This window comes from Rhinopithecus bieti, unplaced genomic scaffold (assembly GCF_001698545.2).
Source record: "Rhinopithecus bieti isolate Rb0 unplaced genomic scaffold, ASM169854v2 scaffold_13750, whole genome shotgun sequence".
Classification (NCBI taxonomy): Eukaryota; Metazoa; Chordata; class Mammalia; order Primates; family Cercopithecidae; genus Rhinopithecus; species Rhinopithecus bieti.
The window spans coordinates 44,614-58,489 of NW_016807533.1; the positions used below are offsets into that span (position 1 = coordinate 44,614).

The following is a 13,876-nucleotide window of genomic DNA, read 5'->3' on the forward strand; positions in this document are numbered from 1 at the left end:
TGAAACCCCGTCTCTACTAAAATACAAAAAAAAAACTAGCCGGGCATGGTGGTGGCGCCTGTAGTCCCAGCTACTAGGGAGGCTGAGGCAGGAGAATGGCAGGAACCCAGGAGGCAGAGCTTGCAGTGAGCTGAGATTGTGCCACTGCACTCCAGCCTGGGCCACAGAGCCAGACTCTGTCTCAAAAAAAAAAAAAAAAAAAAAGATATAGGGTCTCACCACGTTGCTCAGGCTGGTCTCGAACACCTGGCCTCAAGCCATCCTACCACATTGACCTCCCAAAGCGCTGATAACAGGCATGAGTCACCCAGACACTTGGGCCAGAGCGGCAGGCACTGCACAGAGCTGTGCCCAGGGATCGGGAGGAGGGGACAGTTGAGACATCCTGAGGTCAGTTCTGCCAAGGCAGGAAGGTCCCCTGGTTTTCAAGGTTCATGTACAGGACAGGATGTGGCAGGCCAAGGATACCACCCCTGTTCCCCTCCTCACTTGGATGTGGTCAGCAGAGAAGTGGGACCGGGTGAGGTTTGGGCCACTTTTGCCTGGTCTCCATCCTCTTTCTCTGACTTTGTGACATTCAGTACAGGAGGAAGAGAAGAGAGAACTGGGTGCTAGCTTGGGTCCACTCACGGTGTCCTAAGCAAAGCCCCCTGGCTGATTAAAAAAAAAAAAAGCCACGCACGGTGGCTCCTCATATCTCCTGTGTCTGCAGTGGGTGAATGGGGTCGATGCACTAGAGCATTAGGGATCTACCTCCCCTTCAACGCTGATATCAGCAGCCTGTTCCAGGTGGGTCCCTTGTCCTCCAGCCTCCACATCACTATTGCCATCAACAACATGCTCACCCCCACCACCCTGCCACCAGGGACCATCTGCTATGTGACTAACACCTCCACATGGGTACCATCCTGCCTCCACTGCATGCACCCGCCTTCCTCCCCCACCCCGAGGTCTTCCTGCTAGGGACAGGGTGGCTTTCGTAGAGTGGAGGCCCTGGATCTGGGGAGGCCAGGGTGGCATGTGAGCTGAAGTCAAAGGACCCAGGGCAAGGGCCCAGCGAACCACAGTCCTCCCACCCTAGGTATCCCAAGGGTTGCTTTGTCCAGAATGCAGACTTTGACTTCTTCAACTACGTGGGACTGCAGCGGTCTGTGCTTCTGTACACGACACCCACCACCTACATCGATGACATCACTGTCACCACCAGTGTGGAGCACATCAGTGGTGAGGGCTTCTGGTAAGATCCTCTCTCCATGGGGCCCAGAGTTACTGTTTGTTCCCTGTTTGGAAAGTTCTCCCAGGAAAAAGGTTCTCCCAGTATCTGTAAACCCTTACAGGTTCCCATCCACCTACAAAGCTAAAATCCAGGCTTTCTGAATGGACACGGGCTCCTGAAATCACCCGTGTGGTTGACCTCACTTGGAGGAGTCTGGCCTAATGTCACACAGCTCAGGGTGGCAGTCTGTCCCTTCCCCCATGGTGCTGCTCTCACTCCACCTTCCCTTGCTACACATCATGCTCAAGAAACAGTCAGCTTCTGTGGGCTGGGCACGGTGGTCACGTCTGTCATCCCAGCTCTTTGCAAGGTGGGATGGATGTCTTGAGGCCAGGAGTTCGAAACCAGCCTGAGCAACATAGTGAGACCATTACCACAAAAAATTAAAAAATTAGCCAGGCAGGGTGATGCGTGCCGGTAGTCTCAGCTGCTGAGGCAGGAGAATCACTTGAGCCTGGGAGGTCAGAGGTGTAGTGAGCTATGACCGTGCCACAGCACTCCGGTCTGGGCAACAGAGGAAGACCCTGTGTTTTTTTTTTTTTTTTTTTTTTTTTCCGAGACGGAGTCTCGTTCTGTTGACCAGGCTGGAGGGCAGTGGTATAATTTCGGCTCACTGCAACCTCCGTCTCCTGGGTTCAAAGGATTCTCCTGCCTCAGCCTCCTGAGTAGCTGGGATTATAGGCACCTGCCACCATGCCCAGTTAATTTTTATATTCTTTTAGTAGAGACGGAGTTTCACCATGTTAGCCTGGCTGGACTTGAACTCCTGACCTGAGGTGATGCACCTGCCTCAGCCTCCCAGAGTGTAAGGAGTTTTAAATTTTTTTTTCTTTTTTAAATTTATATCTTTTTCTTTTTCTGAGATGAGGCCTTGCACTGTCGCCCATGCTGGAGTGCAGTGGTGAGATTATTGACAGCTGTTTTGGGGGCCACAGTTCCAAGTTTAAAAGAGTTTAGGCTCAATACGGTGGTTAATGCTTGTCATCCCAGCACTTTGGTAGGCCAAGGTAGACAGATCGCTTGAGCTCAAAAGTTCAAGACCCGTTTGGGCAACATAGTGAGACCCTGTCTCAAAAAAATAAAATAAATAAATAAGAATTTAAACAAGAATCACACAGCAAAGGTGATGCAGCATAGAGCAATTTATTGCAAAGAAAAAAGCTATATTGGAAGTTAAGTGCAGAATACCCTGGGCACAGTGGCTCGTGCCTCTAATCCCAGCATTTTTGGAGGCTGAGGTGGGTGAATCACTTGAGCTTAGGAGTTCAAATCAGCCTGGCCGACATTAGCTTGGTGTGGTGGCATAATACCAGCTACTTGGGTGGTTGAGATGGGAGAATTGCTTGAACCCGGGAGGTGGAGGTTGCAGTGAGCTGAGATTGCAACTCTGCACTCCAGCCTGGGTGACAGAGCGAGACCCCTTTCAAAAAAAACAGTGAAGTGCAAAATACACAGTTGACCCTGAGAGAGAATTCAGGGCAGGCTGCTCGTAACAGTGAGACAGCGCTGATTCTTCCTGGGGAAACTCCTTTTCTGGGAGTCTTCCATGATGAATTCCTAAGGAGCTGGGAAGAAGTGTTGCTCTAAGCACATTCTGGGTCGTCCTCTTGGTGCACATGCACAGTAGCTGTACTTGCTTGTTCACATGTCACATGTCTCAGTGCCGTGGTTGGCACAGCCAAAGGACATGGTCACTTCCTTGACTACCTGCTTCAAGATTGTAGCTCACTGCAGCCCCGAACTCCTGGGCTCAAGCAATCCTCCCACCTCAGCCTCTGCAAGTGTTGACATTAGAGGTGTGACCACTGCGCCTGGCGAAAAAAGTCCTTTCTTTTTTTAATTAAAAAAAAAGCACTAGACGCGGTGGCTTATTCCTGTAATCCCAGCACTTTGGGAGGCCGAGGTGGGTGGATCACCTGAGGTCAGGTTTTGGAGACCAGCCTGGCCAACATGGAAAACCCCATCTCCATTAAAATAGAAAATTTCCCGGGCATGGTGGTGTACGCCTATAATCCCAGGTACTCAGGAGGCTGAGGCAGGAGAATCACCTGAACCCTGGAGGTGAATGTTGCAGTCAGCCGAGATCACGTCACTGCACTCTAGCCTGGTTGACAGAGTGAGACTTTGTCTCAAAAAAAAAAAAAAATACTAAATTAAAAAAAAGCAACAGAAATAAATGGCTGCCTGGGAATGGTGGCTGTGAGGCACTTCTGTCTGTGTGGCCCAGGTCATGTCCCTCCCTCAGCCCTGGTTTCTCTTGCCTCCTGCAGGGCTGGTGAATGACCAGATCTCCATTAGGTACAGTACCAGTTCAAGTTGGAAGTGCATCTTTTGGATGCAGAAAACAAAATCGTGGCCAACGGAGCTGGGACCCAGGGCCAGCTGAAAGTGCTGGGTGCAGGCAGGAGCCTCTGGTGGCTGTACCTGATGCATGAATGCCTCACCTATCTGTACTAATTGGAAGTAATGGTGGTTTGGGACTTGCTTAAGGGAGATCTTTTGCCCTCATCTGGTGGCCCTGGCTTCAGCAGGAGCCCAGGAGAGGTGAACGGCAGGTGTGGTCTTCTAAGCTTTCTGATGTTTGGGAGGCCCAGTTTTCTTTTCTTTTTTTTTTTTTTTGAGATGGTCTCACTCTGTCACCCAGGCTGGAGTGGAATGTGCTGAATACAGCTCATTAGAGCCTTGAGCTCCCAGGTTGTGGCAATCCACCTACCTTGGCCTCCTGAGTAGCTGGAACTACAGGCACATGCCACCATGACTGGCTAATGAAAAAAATTTTTTTGTAGGTTGGGCATGGTGGCTCATGCTTACATTCCTTTGGGAGGCAGAGGCAGGTGGATCACTTGAAGCCAGGAGTTTGAGACCAGCCTGGCCAACATGGTGAAACCCCATCTCTACTAAAAATATGAAAATTTGCTGGGCATGGTGGTGCACGCCTATAATCCCAGTTACAGGGGCAGCTGACGCAGGAGAATTGCTTGAAGTTAGAGGGGAGAGGGTGCAGTGAGTTGAGATCATGCCACTGCACTCCAGCCTGGGGCACAGACTGAGACTGTCTCAAAAACAAAAAAAAAATTGTTATAGAGATGGAGTCTCCCTCTGTCACCAGGCTGGTCTTAAACTCCTGGACTCAAGTGATCCCCCTGCCTTAGCCTCCCAAAGTGTGGGGACTCCAGGCATGAGTCACCTCATCTGGTCAAGGGGAAGGCCCGGTTTTGAAGGGCAGGTCCCAGGGTCAGCCAGGGAAGGGCAGAGCCTCTGCTGCATCTCTGCTTGCAAGCCCGAGTCATCTGCTGGGTGCACAGGGGCCCTTCACACCAGAGGGCAGTCCAGGTGGGGCTCAGGCTGTCAGGGTGCTCACTCCTGGTGCTTTGGCTGTTGTAGGTACAGCTCAGTGCACAGACGTCACTGGGACCTGTGTCTGACTTCTACACATTCCTAGTGGGGATCTGCACTGTGGCTGTCACTGAGAGCCAATTCCTCATCAGTGGGAAACCTTTGTATTTTCACGGCTTCAACAAGCACGAGGATGCGGATGTACACTGGCGCTCCTAGGTCCTCATGGGGTCTGCTTCTGGTCACCTTTCACTTTCGCCTTCCCTGTGTCCCACAGTTTAGGGCAATGAGGCAAATGGCTCCAAACTGCCTTGTGGTGGAGCTGGTGCTTGGGCTGGAGAGGGGGCTCGTGGGGTGGCTCTCCAGGGTCCTAGCTCTTGGAGGAAGTGCAGCTTTGACAGGGAAAGGGTCACGCGGCTCTGCTGTCTCCTAGATCCGAGGGAAGGGCTTCAGTGGGCTGCTGCTGGTGAAGGACTTCAACCTGCTTTGCTGGATTGGTGCCAACTCCTTCCACACCAGCCACTACTCCTACGTGGAGGAAGTGCTGCCGATGTGTGACTGTTATGGGACTGTGGTCATTGATGAGTGTCCTACTGTGGGCCTAGTGCTGCCGTGAGTTTCCGCTGTGCACCTGCTCTGCCTGTGCAGCCCACGGGCCTCACCATGACCTTCTGTCCCTTCCCTCCTGGCCTGCAAGCAGCTTTTCAACAACATGTATCTGCATGAACACACGCGGGTGATGGAGGAACTGGTGCGCAGGGACAAGAACCACCCCACCATCATGATGTGGCCTGTGGGTGAGTCTGCATCCTACTTGGAATCTGCTGGCTAGTACTTCAAGTGAGTGTCCCCTGCCTGCCCTGGGCTAGATTGGGAAGGAGACCCTGGCAGATGGCAGGCTGGGGTGGGCGTGTGTAGTTTGAGACCGGCCTCCCATCCCAGCCAATGGGAGGGCCCTCCGTACCCGGACAGTTCAGGGGACCAAATGTCTACCCACCCAAATTTTGCTTTTCTTTTCCTTTCTTTTTCTTTCTTTTTCTAAATTTTTTTGGAGAGGGAGTCTCGCTGTATGTCCAGGCTGGAGTGTGGTGGTGCGATTTCAGTGCACTACAACCTCTGCCTCCTGGGTTCAAGTGATTCTCCTGCCTCAGACTTCTGAGTAGCTGGAATTATAGGCACACATGAGCCACTGCAGCTGGCTTTTTTTTTTTTTTTTTTTTTTTTTCCGAAATGGGGTCTCAGTCTGGTTGCCCAGGCTGGAGTGTAGTGGTGTGAGCTCGGCTCAATGCAGCCTCGACTTCCCAGGCAGGTGATCCTCCTGTCTCAGCCTCCCAAGGAGCTGTGATTATAGATGTGTGCCACCATGCCCAGCTAATTGTTGCTTTTTTTTTTTTTGAAATGGAGTCTCACTCTGTTGTCCAGGCTGGAGAGCAGTAGCATGATCTCGGTTCACTGCAACCTCTGCTTCCCGGGTTCAAGCGAGTCACCAGCTTCAGCTTCCTGTGTAGCTGGGATTACAGGCACGTGCCACCACAGCCAGCTAACTTTTGCATTTTTTAGTAGAGATAATGTTTTGCCATGTTGGCCAGGCTGGTCTTGGACTCCTGATCTCAGGTGATGTGCCTGCCTCAGCCTCCCAAAGTGCTGGAATTACAGGCGTGAGCCACTGTGCCTGGCTAATTTTTGTATTTTTAGCAGAGATGGGGTTTCAGCATGTTAGCGAGGCTGTCCTCGAACTCCTGGCCTTATGTGATCTGCCTACCTCAGCCTCCCAAATTACCGGGATTACAGGTATGAGTGACTGCACCCGGCCCCCTTTTCTTCCTTACAATTGTGCAGTTCTCACCCAGTGTTCAGAGGTAGATTTTTCACTTGTGGTAAAGACAGAAGAGGTTGTAGAAATGCTCCTTGAGGCAGACGCCACACCCCAGGTCCATGGAGTGGTTTGGGCTGAGCCAAGTCTGCAGTAGGCAGAAGGGTGTGAGAAGTCATCTCACCCTGGGCAAAGGACAGTTCAGAGCTGGGGGTACAGTGGTGTGCTCAGCAGGAATGGGTGGAGAGGCCAGCACTTTGTTGCAAAGGTGCAGAGCACAGGCTTCCAGGAGCAGGTGACTGACAGGCTTCTTTGGGAGGAGGCCAGAGGAGATGCCTGTTTTCCCGGGGCAGGAATTGAAGGGAGCCACCCAGGCTGGAGTGGTTCAGCCAGGCTGTCACAAGGCTTTGAAGCTTCCCATCTGAGAGCCTGGTTATTGGAGAGTGTGGGTTTGGAACTTGAGGCTAGTGGGTTCTGTTCCATCCTGTGCCAGCCACAGCCTTTGAATGGGTAGAACAATGATGGGGGGAGGGTGTAAAAGAAGAAATGAACCTAGGAAAGAGAAGAGGAAAAGAGGCTTCAACAACAGTCTAGGCTGGACACGGTGGCTCATTCCTGTAATCTCAGCACTTTGGGAGGCCAAGACGGGTGGATCACCTGAGGTCAGGAGTTCAAGACCAGCCTGCCCAACAGATAGTGAAACCCCATCTCTGCTGAAAATACAAAAATAAGCCAGGCGTGGTGCTGTGAACCTGTCATCCCAGCTACTCAGGAGGCTGAAGCAGGAGAATCACTTGAAACCAGGAGGCGGAGTTTGCAGTGAGCTGAGATCGTGCCACTGTACTCCAGTCTGGGCTACAGAGTGAGACTCTGTCTCTCCAAAAAGATAGTCTGTACTGTGGAGGATTCAGGTGGGTGCTGGGAGCTCTGACCATGGGTTCGTCCCTCTGTTGGGTTTTTCTTCCTTTCATCTCTCCTGGTTAACTCGACCTGGCATAAAGGCCGTTTCTACTAAGAGGCTGTCCCTGACTCTCCAGTCCAAGTTATGTTTACTGTCTCTAAGAGCCCAATTCCTGCCACCACTTGTCATTTCCATTTGCAACATTTCTTTCATTGTTTATTTTTCAGAGTTAGGGTCTTGCTCTGTTGCCCAGGATGGAGTACAGTAGTGCAATCATGGCTCATTGCTACCTCAACCTCCTGGGATTAAGCGATCCTCCCCCCTCAGCTTCCCTAATAGCTGGGACCACAGTTGTGTGCCGCCATGCCAGGCTAAGTTTAATTTTTTTTTTTTTTCCGTGTGACGAAGTCTCTTGCTCTGTTGCCCAGGCTGGAGAGCAGTGGTGCGAACTCAACTCACTGCAACCTCTACCTCCTGGGTTCAAGCAATTCTCTTGTCTCAGCTTCCTAAGTAGCTAGGATTACAGGCGGGCACTACCAGGCCCAGCTAGGGTTTTTTTTTGCATTTTTTGTAGAGATGGGGTTTCACCATGTTGGCCATTCTGGTCTCAAACTCTTGACCTCGTGATCCACCTGCCTCAGCCTCCCAAAGTGCTGGAATTAAAGTCATGAGCCACCATGCCCTGCTCTAATTTATACATTTGTTGTAGAAACAGGGTTTTGCTATGTTGCCCAGGCTGGTCTCGAACTCCTGGTCTCTAGTAAGCCTCTTGAAATGCTGGGATTCTAGGCGTAAGCCACCTTGCCTGGCACTTGCACCATTTCTCTGTGCATGTGTCTCCACTCCCACTGCCCAGGACCTGTGGACTTAGATTTGTGTCACTACAGAGCACCTCGCACCCAGCCCCATGCCTACCTCCCAGCCTGCACTCCCTGTTTGCTTGCTGCATTAATATCTCTTCCGAATCTGCATCCATCCACCTCCTGTGTTCAAGAGCTGTTTCAGGGAGTCAGTCTCATTTTTGGCAGTGGCCAACCCAGTGACCTTAGCTCTGTGTACCTGGAAGGGTGGCTGCTCCTCTAGGGGGATAGGATTCGGAGGTGGGGGGAGAGTGGTGTTAGAGAGCTCGGTCTAGGACTAGAGGATCATATGCCCTTACGTAAAATACATCTCAAGTTAGGGAAGAAAGCAGCGGCTCCATGCTTTGTGTTTTTTTCTTTGTTTTCTTTTGTTTGTTTGTTTTGAGACAGGGTCTTGCTCTGTGGTCCAGGCTGGAGTGTAATGGTGCGATCTTGGGTCACTGCAACCTCCATCTCCCGGGTTCAAGCACTTCTCGTGGCTCAGCCTCCTGAGCAGCTGGTGTTACAGACACGTGCAACCATGACTGGCTAATTTTTATATTTACAGTAGAGATGGGGTTTTGCCATGTTGGGCAGGCTGAAAGCTGCCTCAAGATTCTCTGTGACGGCTGGGCATGGTGGTTACATCTGTAATCCCAGCACTTTAGGAGGCCAAGGCAGGCAGATGCTTGGGGTCAGGAGTTCGAGATGAGCCCAGCCAAGTGGTGAAACCTTTCTACCAAAAATACAAAAATTTAGCTGGGTGTGGTGGTGCATACCTGTAATCCCAGCTGCTCAGGAGGCTGAGGCACAGAGGTAATTGATTGTGAGAGGCAGAGGTTGTGGTGAGCCGAAATTGTGCCACTACATTCTAGCTGGGGTGACAGAGTGAGACTCTGTCTCCAAAACAAAACCAAAATGATTTTCTGTGAGAATGACTGCATTGGCCCCTTGTATGGAAGCACTTCTCCACTGCAAGGTGAGGGGAAGCCCAGTGATGGGACTGCTGCCTGGAGAGGAGTCAGTTCCAGTGGCGGGGGCCCTGGGCTTTGGCTGAGGACTGTGTATTGGCAGCTGCTTTGCCTCTCACAGCCCTTCCAAGCTGTGCACGTCTTGAGTGTCAGAGCGGAGTCACAGGCCTGCCTCCTTTGGGCCTCTTTGTGACCATGTTTCCTGCCTGTGGAGCAGGGTAATTTCAGGGTCTAAATTGGTACACTTGGAAGTTCTTAGCCCCAAGAGGCACCTCTTCCTGTTGTGGGTGTTTTTTGTTTGTTTGTTTGTTTTTAAGAAATGGGGTCTTGCGATGTTGCACGTGATCCTCCTGCCTCACCCTCACAAAGCGCTGGGATTGCAGGTGTGAGCCACTGCACCAGGCCAGAAGTCAAAATTTTGGGAGTCCTGTCATTGGCTCCCCAGGCCCACGGGACAAAGCCCTAATCCCTGGTCAGGACACTCAGTGTCCTCTGCTCTCTCCTGGGTTTTCATCCTCTTCCCCTCACTCCCAGCCACTGATCTGTTTCCACTGCCCTCGTTTGCCCTCCTGCTCTTGCTTTAGCTGTTTCTTCTGCCTGAAATTCCCATGTTGGCACCATAACCACCTACTCAAAGATCCTTCCTTTTCTTTAGGGATAGGGCTGGCTGGGCACAGTGGCTCACACCTGTAATCCCAGCACTTGGGGAGGCCAAGATGGGAGGGTCACCTGAGGTTGGGAGTTCGAGACCATCCTGACCAGTATGGAGAAGCTGCATCTCTACTAAAAATACAAAATTTGCTGGGTGTGGTGGTGCATGCCTGCAATCCCAGCTACTTGGGAGGCTAAGGCAGGAGAATCGCTTGAACCCAGGAGGCAGAGGTTGCAGTGAGCCGAGATCATGCGACTACTCCAGCCTGGGCAACAAGAGTGAAACTTCATCTGCAACAACAACAAAAAAGACTTTAGAGATAGGATCTTGCTATGTTACCCAGGGTGGTCTCGAACTCTTGGACTCAATTGATCTTCCTGCCTTGGCCTCCCAAAGTGCTGGGATTACAAGTGTGATCCACTGTGCTAGCCTTTTTTTTTTTTTTTTTTGACAGGGTCTCGTTCTCTTGCCCAGGCTGGAGGGTAGTGGTTCCAGCATAGCTCACTGCAGACTTGAACTCCTGGGCTGAAGCAATTCCCCTGCCTCAGCTTCCTGAGTAGCTGGGACTACAGGCATCACCACCATGTGCAGCCTATTTTTAAAATTTTTTGTAGAGATGGAGTCTCGCTATCATGCTGGTCTTGCACTCCTGTCCTCAAGTGATTCTCGTGCCTTGGACTCCAAAGTACTGGGAATCCAGGCATGAGTCCCACGATGCGTGGCTGAAAAGATTCCTGTTCGGTGTCCAAGTATCCTCATAGCTGTGCCCTCTGTGGGAAGATTTACCTCAACTCCCCCAGGCTGAGGGAGCCCTTCCCGTGCTCTGGCCCTGTTGCAGCCTGAACCTGGCTCTCCCAGCATTCTCGCCAGGCACTGCTGTTATTTCTTTGGCTCTCTGTTTGATCAGACTGTAGGCTCCGGAGACAGAAGAAGTCCTATTTATTGTTGCTTCCTGGGTACTCTGCAATATCTGACATAGCATGCAGTAAATAATATGTATTGAGGGCATGAGTGCGAGATTAGAGCGACGTTTAATCACTCACTTTGTTCTCTTTTTTTTGTTTTGAGATGCAGTCTCACTGTCACCCAGGCTGTAGCCCAGTGGCGTGATCTCAGGGCTCCTCACCAAGGCTGAGATGGACCAGATGCTCCATGACCTAGACAAGGTATTTACTATGGCCCAAGCTAAGGAAGGAGACCACTACTACTCCTGCTGCCCTCCTCCCCCTACCTTGCCTGGTTCACAAGACAGGAGTAAAGAGAGAAACAAAAGTAAGATAAATAGCCAGACAACCTTGGCACCACCACCCGGCCCTAGGAGTTAAACAAAGTAATAATAATAACATCAACCCCTGGCCTAAACTACTTGTGTTATCTGTAAATTCCAGACACTGTATGAAAAAAGCATTGTAAAACTTTTGTTCTGTTAGCTGATGCATGTAGCCCCAGTCACGTTTCCCACGCTTGCTCAATTTATCACGGCCCTTTCACGTGGACCCCTTAAAGTTGTAAGCCTTTAAAAGGCCAAGTATTTCTTTCTGGGGGAGCTCGGCTCTTAAGACGTGAGTCTGCTGATGCTCCCGGCCGAATAAAAAACCTCTTCCTTCTTTAATCCAGTATCTGAGGAGTTTGGTCTGTGGCTCGTCCTGCTACAAAGCCACCCAAGGCCCCCTCCCTGTGGCCACAGGCTTCCACCAAGTCCCTGAGCAAATAGTGCAGTGTTGCCAGTCTGTGGTTTCATGTTGAACTCAGTATATTCTCACGTGCTGTTTAGCTGTGTGCCTTGTTGACCACCTCTCTCCATCCTTTAATGACCCCTGTGGCCCACATGGCTCATGGGTAAAGGTGCACTGGGCCCCAGATGCCCCCTCCCAGGATACGCTTCCAGGATTCAGCTCCTGGACAGGAACTATTCCTGTCCAGGGGTGGGACCAGGGATAGGGTGGGACCAGGGCTGGGGCTCTCCCTGCCCAGGGATAGGGTGGGACCAGGGATAGGGTGGGACCAGGGCTGGGTCTCTCTTAGCTGCTGATGCCTGCTCACCCGACCCCTGGCATTGTTGCTACCTGCTATAGGTGGCTGAGGAGTGGGCCCAGGGCACCTTCAAACTCAATCGCAATGATGAGGACATCCACACAGCCAATGAGCGCCACCTGAAGGTACGACCCCTGAAACCCCACCGCTTTCCTGGCCTCCCCTCTCCACCTTGCCCAGGGCCATCATTCTGTTTACTTCCCCACTGGCAGACAGCTGGCAAGACCTCAGGACATGGGCCAGGCACGGAGGCTTATGCCTATAATCCTAGCACTTTGAGAGGCTGAGGTGGGAGGATCACTTGAACCCAGGAGATGGAGGTTACATTGAGCAGAGATCCCATTGCACTCTAGCCGGTGTAACAGAGCAAGACTCCGTCTAAAAAAAAAAAAAGCAAAAAAGCCGTGTTTCTCGAAGCTTGTACCCCAACTAGCAGCACCAGCATCACCACAGAACTCCTGAGAAATGTGAGGTGAGGCCCCACTTTAGATGGCTGAATCAGAGATTCTGGGGGTGGTCCCCAGCAATTTGTATTTATTTTATTATTATTTTTTATCTTTGAGATGGAGTTTTGCTCTTGTTGCCCAGGCTGGAGTGCAGCAGTGCTATCTCAGCTCACCGCAAACTCCAACTCTCGGGTTCAAGTAATTCTCCTGTCTCAGCCTCCCGAGTAGCTGGGATTACAGGTATGCGCCACCACACCTGGCTGATTTTGCATTTTTAGTAGAGATGGGGTTTCACCACATTGGTCAGGATGGTCTCAAACTCCTGACCTCAGGTGATCCACTCGCCTCGGCCTCCCAAAGTGCTGGGATTACAGGTGTGAGCCCCTGTGGCTGTCCAGCAATTTGTATTTTTAATAAATTCTCCAGTCGCTAGGCCTGGTGGCTCATGCCTGTAATCACAGCACTTTGAGAGGCTGATGCAGCTGAGGTAGGAGCATTGCTTGAACTCAGGAGTTCAAAACAAGCCTGAGCAACATAGCAAGACCCTGTCTCTAACATTAAAAAAATTAAATTAGTAGTCATGATGGTTTGTACCTGTGGTCTCAGGAGACTGATGTGGGAGGATCCCTTGAGCCCAGGAGGTCAAGGATGCAGAGAGCCATGATTGAACCATTGCACTCCCATCTGGGTGACACAGCAAGACCTTGTCTCAAAAAAGCCCAAATCCACAACAACAAATTAGCAGGGCACAGTGGTGTGCGTGCCTTTATTCCCAGCTATTCAGGAGGTGGAGGCTGAAAGATCCCTTGAGTTCAGGCTGCAGTGAGCTATGATGGCTGCTGCACTCCAGTCTGGGCAACAGAGCAAGACCCTGTCTCCTAAAACAGAAAACGAATCTCCAGGAACATCTGATGCATGCTAAAGATAAGGACTATTTGAAAACATAAAGGCCAGTAAAACCTACAGGCCAATAAGCGTTAGTAGCACACGTAAATGTTATCAATAATTATGAGAAGATGGTTCAAGCTGAGAGTGAGACAGAACCGAATGGGTAAGAGAGGATCTGCCCAAGGCACTGACATCCTGACAGAGGGACAGGTCCTGGGTCTAACAGCATTAGACGCCAGGGTGCCCAGGGCCCACCACTTGTCCACCTACACCCTCAGGTTCACTGAGAGAATGTGGGACAGGCCCTCACCCCGACATGCTGGCCACTGACTTCTACTACCTTGTCCTCAAAGGGGTGAGTGTGTAGCAGCCAGGAGGAGGGTGAGAAGATGGGGTGCCCCTCAGAGGGTGGGGAAGCTCAGGAAGGGGTGCAGGCAGCCTGGCCTGTGGCTCATGTGTGTAATTCCAGCATTTTGGGAGGCCTAGGTGGGTGAGTCACTTGAGGCCAGCCTGGTCAACATGGTGAAACCCTGTATTTACTAAAAATACAACAATTAGCTGGGTGTGGTGGCACAGTCCTATGATCCCAGCTACTCAGGAGGCTGAGGCAGGAGAATCGCTTGAAGCTGGGAGGTAGGTGGAGGTTGCAGTGAGGTGAGATTGTGCCACTGCACTCCAGCCTGGGCGATAGAGCAAGACTTTGTATCAAAAAAAAAAAAA

The 13,876-nt window shown here is 51.3% G+C and overlaps 1 pseudogene; it reads left to right on the plus strand.

Moving 5' to 3' along the window:
* Positions 1-448: 448 nt before the first annotated feature.
* On the plus strand, positions 449-5,444 carry LOC108536183 (beta-glucuronidase-like; annotated as a pseudogene).
* Positions 5,445-13,876: the final 8,432 nt, after the last annotated feature.